This window comes from Staurois parvus, unplaced genomic scaffold (assembly GCF_062004578.1).
Source record: "Staurois parvus isolate SC_StPar_1 unplaced genomic scaffold, SC_StPar_1.0 ptg000437l, whole genome shotgun sequence".
NCBI classification, from domain to species: domain Eukaryota; kingdom Metazoa; phylum Chordata; class Amphibia; order Anura; family Ranidae; genus Staurois; species Staurois parvus.
Genome location: NW_028318233.1, coordinates 2,024,817 through 2,041,840, shown reverse-complemented (window position 1 = coordinate 2,041,840; position 17,024 = coordinate 2,024,817).

The window sequence follows — 17,024 nt, the reverse complement described above, 5'->3', positions numbered from 1 at the left end:
TTACTTTGAGGTTTCGCATGAAAGAAAATATGAAGATACTGCTGCAATAATTTCTGCACAGAAATGAGCTGAAACACATCCAGACACTACAAAAAAAAGACAGCTAATCTCAACAAATACTGCTCTCTCTGCTTCTGCTCTCTTTATTTCTCTCAAAATGCCTGAAATAGGTAATTTGTTACTGTTTTTCAGTGCATTCTGGGCATTTTGGAAGGTCTCCTGAGGTTATCTTTAAAAAATGCTTCTAAACGCAAAAGCTCATAAATGCGTATAAACGAGGTATGCAAACACGGCTGAACAGACTATTTTTTAACCTATGTTTAACAGCAGTCAGTTTCCATTGTTCAGAAGTGTCCCGTGTACATGGAGCCTAAGGATTGAAATATGTTTAATAACATTACAAGTTTCTTTGATATCCTGCAATCACATATGACATGCTTCTAAACATTACTTCATAACACATGACTTTCATGAACATCACCCATATAGTCCTATTGGACTATCCTAAGATGTGGAGTCCAGGCTGCGGCTCTCAGTGAGTACAGGTGGCCTCCCAACACTACACCGCTCATACACATCGGGCCCCAATCATCCTACTCTGCAACCAGAGCACACCCCTGCTTATTGATTGGCTCTAGCTGTGTAGAAGAAGGTGGAGTCGGTGCTGGACACGGCCCATTTGGTCACTAGCCATCTCCCTGTTATAGCTGGAGGATCGTGTGTGCCAGTGTGTGTACTGGAGATGTACGGACTGATCCTCCGATCAGAGACTACTGACCGCCCAGGGTCCCATCCTAGGCGAAGCCGACACTTCACTGCTACATGGAATACTGTTGGGTGTGTATATATATATATATATATATATATATATATATATATATATATATATATATGTATTATATGGTCATGTGTGTGGACAGGCTGTAATACAGTTGTGCAGAGTAAAGATACCAGAATTCCATGTGTATAAGGAGAGGGAGGCTCTGCGGAAAAATGATGGAGAATTTATACAAGAGGTCCATAGGCCACACAAAGAGAGTGCCAGCCTGTGCTGTGCCCAGGCTCCCCTACGTGGCACTGCGCCCTAGGAGGCCTCCTAGTTTGCCTAGTGGAAGCTCAGGCCCTGACTATATGGTTGTTTCATGTCTATTATAAATGACACTGTCTATTTCCCATATTGTAGAATTTACAATGTTATCAGAACTTACATACTTGATTGTTATTGTCTTAGCATAGAAGCACCTTGTCATGACTGGACACACATCGAGTGCACATCATTGGTCTGGATCGGCATCCTGATAAATAACAACTGCCTTGACAATGTGTGTGAACACAATAACCGGGTGTTGGATTCAAATTTTCTAAGGGTCACTAAACTTGCCACTGGGCACACTGGCTCTGGTTTGGCAGCACTCAATAAAACAGGAATAGGACCCAGAGTTGAGACTCCATATACATTCAATCCAATGAAAGCGCCAAACAATTGTCCAAGAGTCCAAGGTAATTCAAGGTCCTTTCATACAGATGTCAAATGAAAAACAGATTCAGTTTACAGTTCACTTCAGTTCAGTTTACATCAGTTTTTTACATCCACCAGCTGCAGTCCTTAAAGTGGTAGTAAAGTCACGTTTTTTTTAATAGGGGCTTTTAATATTTTTTAATAAGGCTTACCTGTATGTTCAGTAAATACCTCCTAAACATACACCATTTAGGAGAAATTTTTAATTTGGCAGAGCTGGTGATGTTACTGGTGCATGCACACTGCGCTCTTAATGGACGGCATGCTGTCCATTGTGAAAGCCGCACAGCGGCCAATACTCCCATGTGTGATGTCTTTATGGCTCAGCCAGTCAAACAGCTGCAGCCTGCAAACTCGAAAGGAAGACCAGGTGATGATGGAAGCCTCAGGGAGCTGTGACAGCGCTCCATTGGATGGCTTCGTTTTCAGGTAAGTCTTTCATAATGTGCTAGTATGCAATGCATACTAGCACATTAGGCTCTTCACTTTCGAGAGGAACATTTTTTTGGTTTAGTGTTTGTGGTTTCCTACCGCTTTAACCACACAAGTCCCAGCGCCATTCTTAAAAAAATTTTTTACATGAATAAAAAATAATTTTAGGCTTGAAGAGAGCTTAAAACAAACATTATATATTTTCTGAAAGCAGACACCCACCTAGAGAATAAAACTTGTTAAGTCAGAGATTTTTAGATATTGGGTTTAGAGCTTCTTATTTAAGCTTTGTATATAAAAAAAATTGCAAAAGAACCCTTGAATAGATGTAACTGAGCCTAAAGCTGCAAAATAAATTATAATATCAGTGGATAATAAAAGAATGACTTGTAAAGATATCAGTGATGTGTTCCTTTAGATATCTCTTGTTTCTGTTCCTGCTACTGATGTGTGCCAGAACAAAAGTGAAATCTTTATTTATGTTATTGTTTTATTACAATTAAAATACAAATATATGCAAGTCACTATTTTCCTTTTTATCGGTTCACTGTGACTAACTGCCTTTTTTTTCAGTTTGATGGACACTCAGCTTTATGTCACCATGACAGCAGAATATGACATGCCCATTCAGCTGTTCTTTAGCAACTTTACATATGTTGTGATGTGCAAATAAATAAGAAACGTACCCAATACATGTACATTAAAGCTGAGCTCCAAGCGTATATAAAAATCTATATTCAAATCCAGTTATAGACTTATTTAAAATAATTAAGGGAAACTTCTTTAAACAGAACATTCAACTTTAACATATGTGAGAAAGTGTGCAGATAGTGCCAGAGAAGTACAGACATCTCCTGTCACCACCTGCATACATGGGAAAGAAAAACTCTGGCACTGGGGGACATAAATAAATGTACATTATTCTGCCCTGACAGTGACGGAACTCTTAAAGGCTGCATAGAGATGAAGCAAATGCACAACTGAGACACCACTATATCGGCAGCATGCAGTCTGGAGCTGGGAATTGTTATCATTATTTGAAAACCTAGAGATATGCACTTGTAACTGGGTGTCTGGTGTGGTGCTTTCTGCCGGAGTCCGTTTCTCTACAGTTCTTCACCAAGCAACTTCATAGTGGAGTTCCCTTGAGGGGGAGTGGGAGAACCCCAAAGTATAGCAGGAGAGAGTCTTAAAAGAGTTGTGAGTACCTATGCTTTTAAGGCCTTTGCCCTTAGACAAGGAGAGCCTTTTGGGGACAGAGAGAATAAAGTTTCCACCTTTTTAAGAGACTAACTGAGCACCAGTGACACTGTAAGCAGCTGAGTACTAGTAATTCTGGAAGATGTTAGTTCTATTAAAACTTACCATTTTGAAAAGTTCTCTTTGTGAAGAAAAGATTGTTTGTTAACAAGTTATTTTAAGAGAAAGCTGATATGTATTCCAACCCTGACTGGACATTCCATGCCTACAATGGGCTGGGATAAAGAATGAGCACAAAATATTAATGGTGCTAAAAATCATTTTGGACTCTGGTTTGGAATGGAGTAGTTGGCCTGCCAGTGGATCTTCACCACTGTGGCATGGGGTGCGTGAGTTATCTGTTCCTGAAATGTACCATAAACAGTGTTGCAGATGCCTGGAGAGGCCAATGGAAGTAATTCTTTCTATGACAGCTCTTCTGTGCAGAAGTGAGCCTGGAGATAAGCAATATAGCCCTATAGCAAGAACTGGCTTAAGGTGGTCAAATTTGCATATCAGGTACCTGGGAGATAAATTTCTATAAATCTAAAAGGAACCTTTGAACTAAAGTTTAGGCATCTGTCAAAAATGCTTAAAGTAGATCTTAAGAATTGGAATATTTACCTGGTTTGATTGAAACAGTGTCCAACAGATGAATTTTCTACCTCCTCCCCTCACTTATACCAGCTTGATTAAGCTCACCCCAGGTTTCTTAAGTGAACTGAGAACTGCAATCTTACTTCCTTAAATGCCTATGGGGAAGGAAAAAAAGCTAGGAAAGGCAGAGCTACATTGACCCTGTCAAAACAGCAGTAATCCGCCTGATCAGACTTCTGGACTGGTGCACCCAATAAGTCAGAAAACCGTGGATTGACTTCATTCACTGCATACCCAACTGATGGCCTACCATGGGCAGGCACTGCCTTCCCACTTTGAAGGCAGATATGGACCCAACCACCTATAGATCCTCTTCAAACTGACTACCTTATCTCCAACTCTTAATTCAATGGTCCCTGTTTTAGGTTCTCTGCTTTTCCCCCACAGTCTGGAAAATTCACAATTCTGTAAGCTAATCAGTAATTCCAACTAATCCACTTTACAAACCAAAACAGACTACTTACTGAAGCTTTATGTTAGTCTCCGGAGAACACACAATTGACCCAAAGTTCTCTCTAATGGGAACCCTAATTTCTGAAATGGGAACAGGATCTAAGCACCATCTTCACCCAAAAGGACAAGATACTTTTCTTTGCACACAAAGTTTCATTAGCAAATATGTATCAAGAGAACATATAAAATCTTGACCTGATGATACAGAACTCCCCAATTACTACATAAAGTTTATCCTCAAGTATACCCCCTTTGCTGGTGATGTCAAGAGACAGAAGGAATGCTGCTACACATTTTGTGGGGCTGTCCTGTACTACAAGATTTTTGGTCAACTGTTAAAACATTCATTAAAACCCTGACAGATATGTCTCCTGTGGATAAGCTGGTAGTATACACAATCAATCAGGCATTATAAGAACTGTCTTCTCAAACAACTTTTGAATGCTGCAAAGGCAATCTATGTGGAAAAAGACGGAACCACCCAATAGGAAACAGTAGGAAACAGTGGTATACCAGTGTAACTTACATACAAAATGTGGAAAGATTTACTACAGAACTAAAATAACAAATTGAAAATGACTTACAAATCTGGATGCCTGTTTCTTTTACACGGACCCCTTACCCAGATCACTGTACCAAACCGGCCCCTATGGGTCACACAGGCCAGACATAAGGCGGGGGCAGCATACACCTGAGAAATGGGAACCTCTAACCAGGGGCGGACTGACAACTCATGGGGCCCCTGGGCAATAGGGGATCATGGGGCCCTTGTTTCCTTGCCCACACTCAAAGCACACTCAAAAAAGCCTACAAAAAGGTACCAGGGGCATTTCATGGGGCCCCCTACTGACCCTGGGCCCTCGGGCAGTGCCCGAGTGCTCGAATGGTCAGTCCACCCCTGCCTCTAACCCTTCCTCTTGCTCTCCCCTCCCCCCCTTTTTTTTTTTTTTACCTTACCCTCACTGTTATTACCCCCCTCTTCCCTACTTTTCTTCCTTCTACTTACATGTATATCTACCATAGTTCACCCATCCCTTTAGAAAATGGAAAATGAAGGGATATATAATGGTCACTACCACTTAGAATTCAATGGAAATCTCAATGTTGAAAATATACAGTTAAATGTAGGAATGAAAGGATACCTGTTAACTGATTATATGTGTGAATATATTTGATTACAATTACTGCTACCTAACTGTAATGTGTATCTGTAATCCTAGAGCTGTCTTACTACGCTGATTGTAACCATGTGTTCCATCCTGTCTTTGTTTAAATAAAGAATTTATAACAAAGAACTGGCTTAAAGTGGAACTTTGTCTTAAGCATTCTCAGGTACCCGCACCCACTTTCACGAAAATCGCCTAGGTGATCCCAGCGGAAGTACTTTCCCCTGTATTTGTAGCTGCTGACTTTTAATATCTTAAAAAATGTCTGAAGATCCTCTCTAACAACCTGTTGCAAGGGGCTGTAACATGTTAGCATATCCAGCTAGGGGAAGGCTCCGTATCCAGTTGCAATGATCACTGCTGTCACACTATCGGGTAACCCTTCATACCTACATGAAACACATACACTGTAATTATCCTCTGTATAGGCAGTAGACTCATCTTTGCTTCTAACTTATGTAAAGGACAATGGCAGTGTTGCAGAGTGCTCCGTGGTTTTCAGATAATGTCAACACATCCCAGCCCTGGACTGCATAATGCTGACATGGTGTATCAGATATGCTTTTTCTTCTTCTCTATGTAGTCTTATGTTAGTTCCACCACTGTCAGGGCTGACTAATGTACATTTATTTATGGGTGAAAGATTTAATTGTATTTTGGGTGGTTATTGAAAGCACTTAGAAAAGTTTATATAATAATTCATACATACTTTCAAGGGTGAAAGGTTTCCTTTTCTATTTAGGGTATTTAGTGAGTATTGGAGTAGGAAGTGCACAAATTTGTGCACAAATTTATGCACCCCCAATGCCAGTTCCAGAGTGTACATTGCCAACATAGTGGTGTCTCACATGTTTCCTTTCCCTATACCTTTTCTACTGTGACCCCCTTTCCTGTTTCTGTTTCTTTTTCTCCCTTCATTCAATCCACTGTGTTTATATATAGCTATGCCGAGCAGTGAGCTGGACAGACACACAGCTCTCTTTTCTTTGACAGGGGGGACAGAGAGGCGACTGGTCAGCCAACCAACAGAGAAAGGTTCAGATGACTCACCACCTAAACAGGAATCCTACTGAGGCAACTTTTGAAGAGGCACTAAGAGTTAATGGGTCAAACAATTACGCAAAAGATTCTGCACGATGTAAGCCAACTGCTGCATTTCTGCATTGTCTTTTGTTGTGTCCCCAGATCAGCTTTAATGAAATATATTAGTTATTTGTTTAATACAAACAATGGTACAGATAACACAACTTATATATTTCAAGAAAACCATCCAACCAGCCAACCAGAGCCAGAGACTCAATGCCATCTAAGGGAGACCACAGGGACATAAAAAGGGGTCCTGAAACACCAAGTATCATATAGGGCTTCACACAGATAAAGGAATATGAGTACATCCCGAGAACAACATTTGTCCAGCCTGATTGCTTATGTACAGTCGCCAGACGGGAAGCAGCTAAATAACATATCTCTACGCTGGCCCTGTTAGATGGAGTGGCGGCATTGTGGTTCTTTTACATTTTGTGAGTATTCAGTGCCTGAAGTAGCACTTGTTCATGTGAGTGGATTTTTATCTTGTCTTGTACAATTTTTAATAAAACTTACTATGCTATAGGAGGCAGCTTCCAGCTGCTCCATTAAAAGCCATGCAGGCGGATTGGTGCTTGTAACTGCCCCCACCACTGCACCGATCATCCTTGATCTTTCAGTTTCTTTCCAGGTCCACCTGTGTGCTCCTCAGTGCCAAGCCCCTCCCCCCATCCCCCGCACTAATAGGAGAGGAGGGGAGAGAGACTGGAACTGCTCTGCCTCCCTCTGTGCTTGTCCACACTCCAGTCCATGCCATGCAGAAGAGGATGATGATTGTATACAGAGCAGCCGGTAGCTCTGTGATGCTTCTGATTGAGCATGTGAGCTGGGAACCATCCATGTGAGTTTGACCTTCCTTCCTGCCACCCCTCCTTTCCCTCCCTCCCTTCCTTCCTCCCTCCCTTACTTAACTCCTTCCCTTCTTTTCCTCTCTCCCTCCCTTCTTTCCTTCATTCTTTCACTCCTTTCCCTTCCTTCCTTCCTTACTTCCTTCCTTCCCTTCTTCCCTTCTTTTCCTCCCTCCCTTCCTTCCATCCTTCCCTTCTTTCACTTTTTTCCTTCCTTCCTTCCTTCCTTCCTTCCTTCCTTCCTTCCTTCCTTCCTTCCTTCCTTCCTTCCTTCCTTCCTTCCTTCCCTCCCATCTTTTCCACCCTCCCTTCCTTCCTTCACTCCCTCCCTTCTTTTCCACCCTCCCTTCTTTCCTTTGTTCCTTTCCTTTCCTTTTCTCCCTCCCTTCCTTCACTCCTTCCCTTTCTTCACTCCTTTCCTTCCTTCCTTCCTTCCTTCCTTCCTTCCTTCCTTCCTTCCTTCCTTTCTTTCCTTCCTTCCTTTCATCCCTTTCCTTTCTTCCTTTCCTCCCTTTCCTTTCTTCCTTTCCTCCCTTTCCTTTCTTTCTTTCCTCCCTTTCCTTTCTTCCTTCTTTCCCTTTTCTTTCTTCCTTCCTCCCTCCCTTCCGTTCTTCCTCCCTTCCGTTCTGGTGGTGAGTAACTGGCTAGTAGCTCAGGACTTTAAATGTTGAGCCTTCCAAATGTTCCATCCTTCCCTTCTTTCACTTTTTTCCTTCCTTCCTTCCTTCCTTCCTTCCTTCCTTCCTTCCCTCCCATCTTTTCCACCCTCCCTTCCTTCCTTCACTCCCTCCCTTCTTTTCCACCCTCCCTTCTTTCCTTTGTTCCTTTCCTTTCCTTTTCTCCCTCCCTTCCTTCACTCCTTCCCTTTCTTCACTCCTTTCCTTCCTTCCTTCCTTCCTTCCTTCCTTCCTTCCTTCCTTCCTTCCTTCCTTTCTTTCCTTCCTTCCTTTCATCCCTTTCCTTTCTTCCTTTCCTCCCTTTCCTTTCTTCCTTTCCTCCCTTTCCTTTCTTTCTTTCCTCCCTTTCCTTTCTTCCTTCTTTCCCTTTTCTTTCTTCCTTCCTCCCTTCCGTTCTGGTGGTGAGTAACTGGCTAGTAGCTCAGGACTTTAAATGTTGAGCCCTGACAGTACTTTTAGATGGAGAAAGCAATAGGATAACCTCGGGGGCAGGGGCGGACTGACAACTCATGGGGCCCCCGGGCAATAGGGGATCATGGGGCCCCTGTGTTCTTGCCCAAGCTCAAAAAAGCCTATGAAAAAGCCTATGAAAAAGGTACCTGGGGGCAGTACTTGTCTGTTAATTCACCGGATTTATTTATATATATATATATATATATATATATATATATATAAAAATATATATATTTTTTATATATTTAAATGAAACATATAAAATATATATATATATATTTTTTTTTTTTTATATGTTTTATTTAAATATATATAAAAAAAATATATATATATATATATATATATATATATATATATATATATATATATATATAAATAAATCCGGTGAATTAACAGACAAGTACCCCAGGGGCATCTCATGGAGCCCCCTACTGACCCTGGGCCCTCAGGCAGTGCCCGAGTTTCCAAATGGTCAGTCCGCCCCTGCTCGGGGGTTCCATGCTACCTTTCCACTTTCCCAAATATCCATAAAGAAGGAGGACAGCCTCCCCTTGCAGTGTTGGGAACTATACAATGCCCTTTATATTCCCCTGTCACACTGTCCCAATCACTGTGAACTGTGTAGTGTGTGACATTATGCACAGAGTGGACACAGACTAGTGCATGCACATGGGCCATAGTGCATAACACATTTGCCCAGACTGTCAGACAGAACCTGCCAATGATTCTACCTCCTGGCTGACCATAGGCAAAAACCTATATACAGTAAAATGCAATAATATTCTCTTTAGTCATATAATCCAGCAGATCTTCCTCCCCAGAATCTATTCTACAAGCACCCACCACAACCTTCCATAGAATGCCTAATTCCTAGAGCTATGATGGACATTTGTAATAGCACAGTCATGCTAGTTAGTAGTGGCAGACCACTAAACAGATGTAACAAATGGCTTCTCAAGTAGCATGTAGCAGTGATCAATCACCACAACTGAGGCATTGGGGTTTATTTACTAAATCTGGATAGTGCAAAGCTGTGCATGGTAGCCAATCAGCTTCTAACTTCAGCTTGTTCAATAAAGCTTTGAAAAAACAAAGCTGGAAGCTGATAGGTTCCTATGCAGAGCCACACCAGATTTTGCTAAATTCTACAGAAAAGTGCTAGGAAGTGGAGGTTTGGGGCAGAAGAGACTCTTTCTCATTTATGTTTTTTTTTCAGTGGGCACTGCCTGCAGCCCAGTACATGCTCCCTACCCACCCTGCCACCTGTAAAATGCCCTGAATAGAACTGGGTGCCAGGATGATATCAATTGTAGGCCTTACATCATCAGTGGCCCCCAAAGGGGAGAAGAGAATAATCTGGCCCCAGAAAAGCAGAAGAAGGACATAGCAGCTGTGGGGACAGAACAGTGAGTGGGATTGTAGAGATGTCAGCACTGGTGGAGGGCATCCAAAGGTAAGCATGCCATAATGTACATGTGTACATACTTTCATCTCATAGTTACAGCTGCCAACCCACAGCCAGGCTACAGTTCCACTTTAGAGCTGAATTCCAATTATGAATTTTATTACATTGTTACAGTGGCACAGCTTGGACCAATGTAAATACAGTATGCACATGCCATATCTATGGGACCACTGTGGAATTGGAGAATCGCTGTGTTATGGGTCCCATGCTAAGTGGCTTCCCTTCTTCATTGTAACCCCAGGTGATTGCTCCCTCAGGATGGGTGCCATTTACAGAACACCTTGAATTTTTACCAATGAGTGCAAAGAATTCTCTGACTGGACAAGGTGGAGATCATTATGTCACTGCTCTGCCTCTCCACCTTGTCCAATCAGCAAACTCCTTGCATTCAGTAAGGAAAATGCAAGGCATTCTGTGAATGGTGCCCATGCTGAGCAAGCAATGCCCAGCATATGCATGCTTACCTTAATCCAATCTTGACCAATATAACTATGCAATTAAATCCATACCTGGAGTTCAGCTTTAATTTGCTACATGCTGCCTGTGTAGTTTACACCATAGGTAGCCTTTTGTTCCATTCATTTGGAAATTAGTCACTACTCCTACACTAATGATTTTGGCAGCATGAGTAGGCTACCCATGTACTTTTAGTCTAATTCTTGTTTCTGTTCTAGTATTCTGTTTTAATTTCATACTTGTTTGGGCAGAGGTCCCATATCTATTGTTTATTGTTGAAGATTTGCTACATTTTGATTTAAGTTCACCTATACAATGTTTGTATTTTTTAAGAGCCAAGAATAAAAATAACTGCATAGAAATCAATCATCCCGGCTACAGCTACATTTTCTAATGAGCGAACACACCTGTGCCCCAGGTCACTTGCCATTGTGTCCATTAACCATGATGCATATGCTGAACTTATTGACTAGCATAAAGTCAAATTTAAACTAGAAACAGTAAAAAATAGTTACAGCAGTTAAGCAGTAGGTCACATCAACAAAGTATTAAACAGACAAAAATGATGATAGTTGCTAGTTTCAAATAATGTATTGTAAGTGTAGCCAGGTACTTGGCTAGAAACAGATAGAGATTTAGGACACTGCTGCAGTGCCCTCTCTGCTCCCAATGTACTTCAAATGAATGGGTTAACACTACTTTGCCTCCATCCACCAGGGGGAGCTTACAAGCAGAAGGAGCTCAAGAGATTTGATGGTTGGCAGCATTGAATCATGGGTCATGACGTTTGGGAAATACATTTTACTATGGCAGTCTATGGACCATTGGATTACAGTTCTCAGTGCAAGCCAGGTATAAGGGTTGAGAGAGTTGTATTTTCTCACCGAGGAACTTTTTCTTTGCTGTGGGGAGCCTGAGGTGTGCAAATCGCTGCTCCTGTGTGCACATCAACTTGCCACAAGCCTGCTTCCTGTGCTGAGGACCAGAATCACTCTACCCAGATCTAGAAGTGAATTGACATCTGAACAGTGAGACCCCTGTTGCTGTATTGCAGAGGACACTTACCTTTTGTTACTAGCAGAGACTGAGCACATAAGGACTGTCCATATACCTAGCAGCATTATTTACCACATGCAGACATTACTGGGGCTGTATGAATGTGCACCACCATAAATATTGGGCCCCAACGCTAGCCAGCTAAAGAACTAGGGCTACAGTATGCTCACTTAGATAGCTTCACAAGAACTTTGCCTATTGTCAGAGGTAAGAGGTACCTCTTTAAGGAGTTTTTGCCATTCATTTAGATTGTACTCTAAAGTTGATATAGCCTACTGTTTATATTGGAGTTATAGTGGTATTGATTATCATTGCTATTACTGTCTTCTAATGCCATTATTTATTGCTGATTTTGTGGATTTACTCTAATGTAGCTGCATAGAATTCCATTCTATTGTGCTATAGCCTAGTGCAGGGGTGGGCAACTGTGGCCCTCCAACTGTTGCAGAACTACAAGTCCCACCATTCTTATGCCTCTGGGAGTCCTGATTTAAACTGTCAGTCTTGCAGTGCTTCATGGGACATGTAGTTCAACAGCAGCTGGAGGGCCGCAGTTGCCCACCCCTGGCCTAGTGGATATATTGTCTAGTGGACTGTGATTGACCTAATCCTTTCCTTATTTATGTACATACTACTAATTACTGTAATCCGTGACAACATATTGGGTTAATTTACCACTAACTAGCCTGATGTTTGCTTTTTGATACTGAACCTTAGTTGAGTGCAGGGTATCTATATCTGGGCTCCCACTAGCAGTGCAGTATCCATTTGTTTAACTTGGTGTGTCAATGGGGATGATGTTGTTCTCCGAGTACCTATCCCAAGCTGGGCAATGTAACTATGTGAAAATATCCATTCCTGTAATTGTTCTTTAAGTTATTACCTTGGATGGCACTAAATCCAGAAAGATAATTCACAGAGCAACAGTCTTGCCTACTACAAAGCAATAAAATTAGAAGTAGCTGCTCTAACCGATCAGATTGGTAATATATTATGTTCCTGGACTGCCTCTCAAATTTGGAAGCCTGAGAGGAAGCTGTTGTCATTGGTTTTGTAGCATTTATCCAGGTCACACCATGTCTTCTGTCTTGTACAGTTGTATGGCCTTCTTCCCTTTACTTAAATGGCTTACTCTGGTTTCTCAGCACACTGTGAGCTTCTCAGTGTGCATTCAAAGCTTCAGCAACTCAAATATAGCCCATCTAGTTTCCTAGCTGAAAAATATCCAGCATCATCTAGCCATCTCTTTCCCAGACTAACTTTCACTGGATCTTTGCTTTCATTTACTAGATTTCAGTTATTTCAATCACAGAGGTTTGCCATTATATGTGAGCAATACTTAAGGCAGTCTACATGCAAATGCATAATGCCCAGGAATGCTCATTCCTCCAGGCTGACTTCCACCCATTGAGGTGTTTTGATATTTGCATAACTGCTGGCAAGAGGCAGCCCACTGCTTATATCAGGGCCGAGGGCTCTTTGGAGAACTGAGGCAGAGTGCTGTGATGTTGTCAGGAAGCTATGTTAAGTACCTGCCAGCTCCTCCCACCAGCCTTGATCTGCATGCATTGCATTGAGAAGCACATATACCCAGTGATGCTATTACTAGGATGAAAATAATGTATGAAATTAAAATGTATATTTTTTAAATATAACATTAGCATGTTGATAAGGGTGTAAAAGAGGAGCCAGTGAAGGCAGAAAATAGGCTGACTAAAACTCAACTTTAAATAAATTAATTTTTAAATCTTTTTTATTGTGTATGTGTTATTTCACTGATAATATGGGGAGTAATATAATATATATTATATATATTATAGAAATATCAGTTTCCTTAGGGTCATTGCAAGCTACATTGGTAATTCCATTCATGAGATCTCCAGGCCCAAATAAGTAAAGGTAAAGATAGGATAAATGTCCCCAGCGGAACACAGGTAGCAAAAAAATAACCTGATGATGGTTGTAACCCTTCCTTACTCTGTCTAAATATAGAGAACGTTCACTTTAATTTATTTAAGATGGTATTTAATTCCATAACATACCAAAACTAACACACAGACTGACAGAAATGGCTAAATTCAGCTCCACAGAACTCCAAACACTTGCAGATGGCAACTTGGCCAAGGTACTTATACACATATGACTTACACAAAGTTTCATAATCAATAGTGGAAGTAAATTATAAATGAATATCTAATAATGGGGTAAAGAGGTTGGTCTAAATACTCCCCACATTTATCAGTATTAGATTTGTGCACACCGAAAAAGTTTGTTTAGTTTTCAGATACATTTGTTAATGGAAGAATTTGTTTTGGATGCATTCGTTAAAGTGTTACTAAACCCACAACAGTAAAATCAGTCTGTATATGCAGTAAAGCATGCTATGTGTAACATAAGGGGTTAATCCTCTGCATTGTGTAAAAATGCTGTTTGATCCTGTCTTCTGTCATCCTCCTCTTCTTACAGTATCCCCCTCTTATCTCCTGAAAAGACATATCGTATGGAGTCACTCTGCACATGCTCAATTTGGTGTGTATTGCTAGAGAGGTTTTTTTTTTCTTGGGAGAGTGCATGTGATCAGCACAGGGCCAATCAGCACTGTCCAGACAGAGTGTCAGGAGTTCTGCATCCTCCTAGAACAGAAAGAAAACTCCTCCTACAAGCTTTAATTAGTGCTCTGCTGAACACTGATAGAAGTCACACGACTGATCTAACTGCTGATGAGAAAAGGTATTTAGCCGTTTATATTTACTAAAATGATTTCATTTCCATGTTCTGTGTACTGTGGAAGACCAGATATAGTGAATGCAGGGTCCTGGGTTTAGTAACACTTTAATGGGCCTATTCATTTTCTGAATTAATTTTGTCTCTTTGGTATTCAGTTTGTTTAATTTGGAATAGCCTGGTTGTTAAGGAGCGGGATTCAGCACTGTCAGCAGAATATAAACAAAAGAAGCTGTTAAAAAAAAAACTGTGGGGCTGCCATCCCCAAGCTTTACCAGGCCCTGTGGGGCATTTTTTTAATTCAGGTGTTGGGTGTGGGGGTTCACTCAAAATCCATACCAGACCCGAAGGGACATGGATCGGGGGGTGGGGGCCACGCAATTTTTTTTTTAACATGCAGTTCGTTTGTTTACATTCTGCTGACAGCAGGGAATCCCATGATTGTTAAGGACATGGCGGCAGCCCGCTCCTTAACAACCAGCTTCTCAATGGATTTGTATGATCTCAAATAATTGGTATAACTGTTTTTGGGATTCATTCAAATTCATTACTATGACCATTTTGAAATTTGAATGCATCTAAATCTCCAAAAATGAAATATTCGACGAGAAACGAATCTGAATGAAGCAAATTGCACATGCCTAATCAGTATAACAGTGATTAGTCAGCTCCTAGTCTGACATTAGTCTAAAGAGCAATATGGGAGTTAGTCTTCAACTTCTGAGATTGAATTCTAGGTTAAAGTCTAGCTTATTTTTACTTAAATCTAAACTCCAGATAGATATATAATACGATTGGTGCAGCTGTGCACCAACCCAAATCCTTCTTGATATCTTCCTCCCACTATCCCCTGCACAGCAGTGCTCACACTGGAAGAGGGAGCAGCAACAATACTAGAAATCCTTAGTAGATAAGATTGTTCAAGTACAGTATATGTATTGTATTTTAACTAAATAGTGGTTTGCCGGAGTTCAGCTTAAGCCTGGGTTCACACTGATGCGATGCGGAATTCAGAGCATTTTCTGTGTGAATTCCGCACCGCATCAGAATCGCACCGTGTTCATGCAAACCGCTGTAGGTGTGTATGTTAACAACACCCCGAAATCGGTCCACAAAACGCGGTGCGATGTGCAGAATCGGATCGCATGGGTGTGAATACCCAAGCAATCCAATTCTAGTGCGGACAAAAAACGGTCCTGCACCTTTTTGGTGCGGATACGGTGCGATTTGAGCCACACATAATGTATGGTTCCAATTGCACTGCACACAATTCGCATGTGATTTGCACAGGAATGCCGTGCGGTTCCTGTGCAAATCACATGCGATGTACTGCACCTCATATATGTGAACCCAGCCTTAAAGGGAACTCTTGGTTTGGCAGCCATGGATATATTTGGTTATATGGAAAAAAGACAAGTTAAAGTGAACTCTGCATCAAAATATGAGGTCCTCTTATTAACTAGACACCCTGCATATACACAAAAACCCTGTAAACCCACTGCTTACCTCACACCCTGGCATCCACCCGTGGCATCTAGGTGAAGGTGATATTTTGGGCTTTCTGGCAAGATTCTGGAAATACTGAGGATCCCAAATCTCCAGCACTGTGCAAGAAGGCAGAGTGTAAAGTACATAGATTTTTAGGTGATCTCCTAACGTGTATATGCGTTTTTAATTTGTTTTTGTATTTTTGTGTCAAGCATTTTTACATGGGGGGGGGGTCCAAATATTGAGTCCTCTCATTTTGAGGCAAGGTACACTTTAAACATAAATTAAAAGCAGATTTTTTGCAAACTTGTAATAATAAACTGTAGGGTGACATCTAGTGGTTTGTTTTGGTAATATTTTAAAAGAAAAGTATTTGCAAAGCTAACATTTTTTATTACTTAAAGAAAGTAATAATTTTATTTATAGTTTGCTTTCTGGATAATATTTCATTCTTAATTATTTATAAAGTTTTTTTTTGTTTTGTTTTTTTGTGCAAGGACCTACAAGTACTAGGGAATATCCAGAGCTTTGTAATGTCTTAGCTTTCTGTTATGAACCTGGGAACACGCTAAGAATTCCTTCCATTTCCTAGAAACTGATGGTCACCTCCCACCCACAATTTTTTAATTTAAAAATTGAAAGAGCTGAGCTGAAAATTGTTAGACTAACAGCAACTGCATCCAATGAGATCATGTCAGAACAAAGCAGCCACAATGGGAGATTTCCCCATCCTTGGGAGAATTTGTTAGAATATTTTAGTGCAGCTCACAGGCTGACATGTATAGGGGGGGAAAGCACGCTATAAACCTTTTCCCAACTGACCTTAGGTGCTTGTGTACACCAAACCTAAGTGCACATGCCTCTGGTAAAAAAATAAATAAATAAAAACAAAACAAACAGTGGCCGCTCATAACTTTCATCAGTTACTTTTAATGACGAATAAATAATAAAGTGTTGTGTTACTTAATAAATAAATATATCTTAATTCCTATATAATACATAATCTGTGTATAAATACTTAAATCACATAAATACACAAGTCCCAAGTGAATATCAAAATCCATAAACTTCTATATAATAAACATTCATTGTAGCTGTGCTTGAATTCGCTCCATAAACCAATTGAATTGCTTCAGTGATCATAGAATATCTGTGTGCTTCACCAGCAAGTCCCACCACCACACTTATGGATGGCCACTCACCTGGGAACCAGGACCTATACAGGCGTACCTCGGTTTACGAACGTCTTCTTTTAATGTAATTTTCACTTTACGAATGAAAATCCATTGAAAATAATGGCTCAGT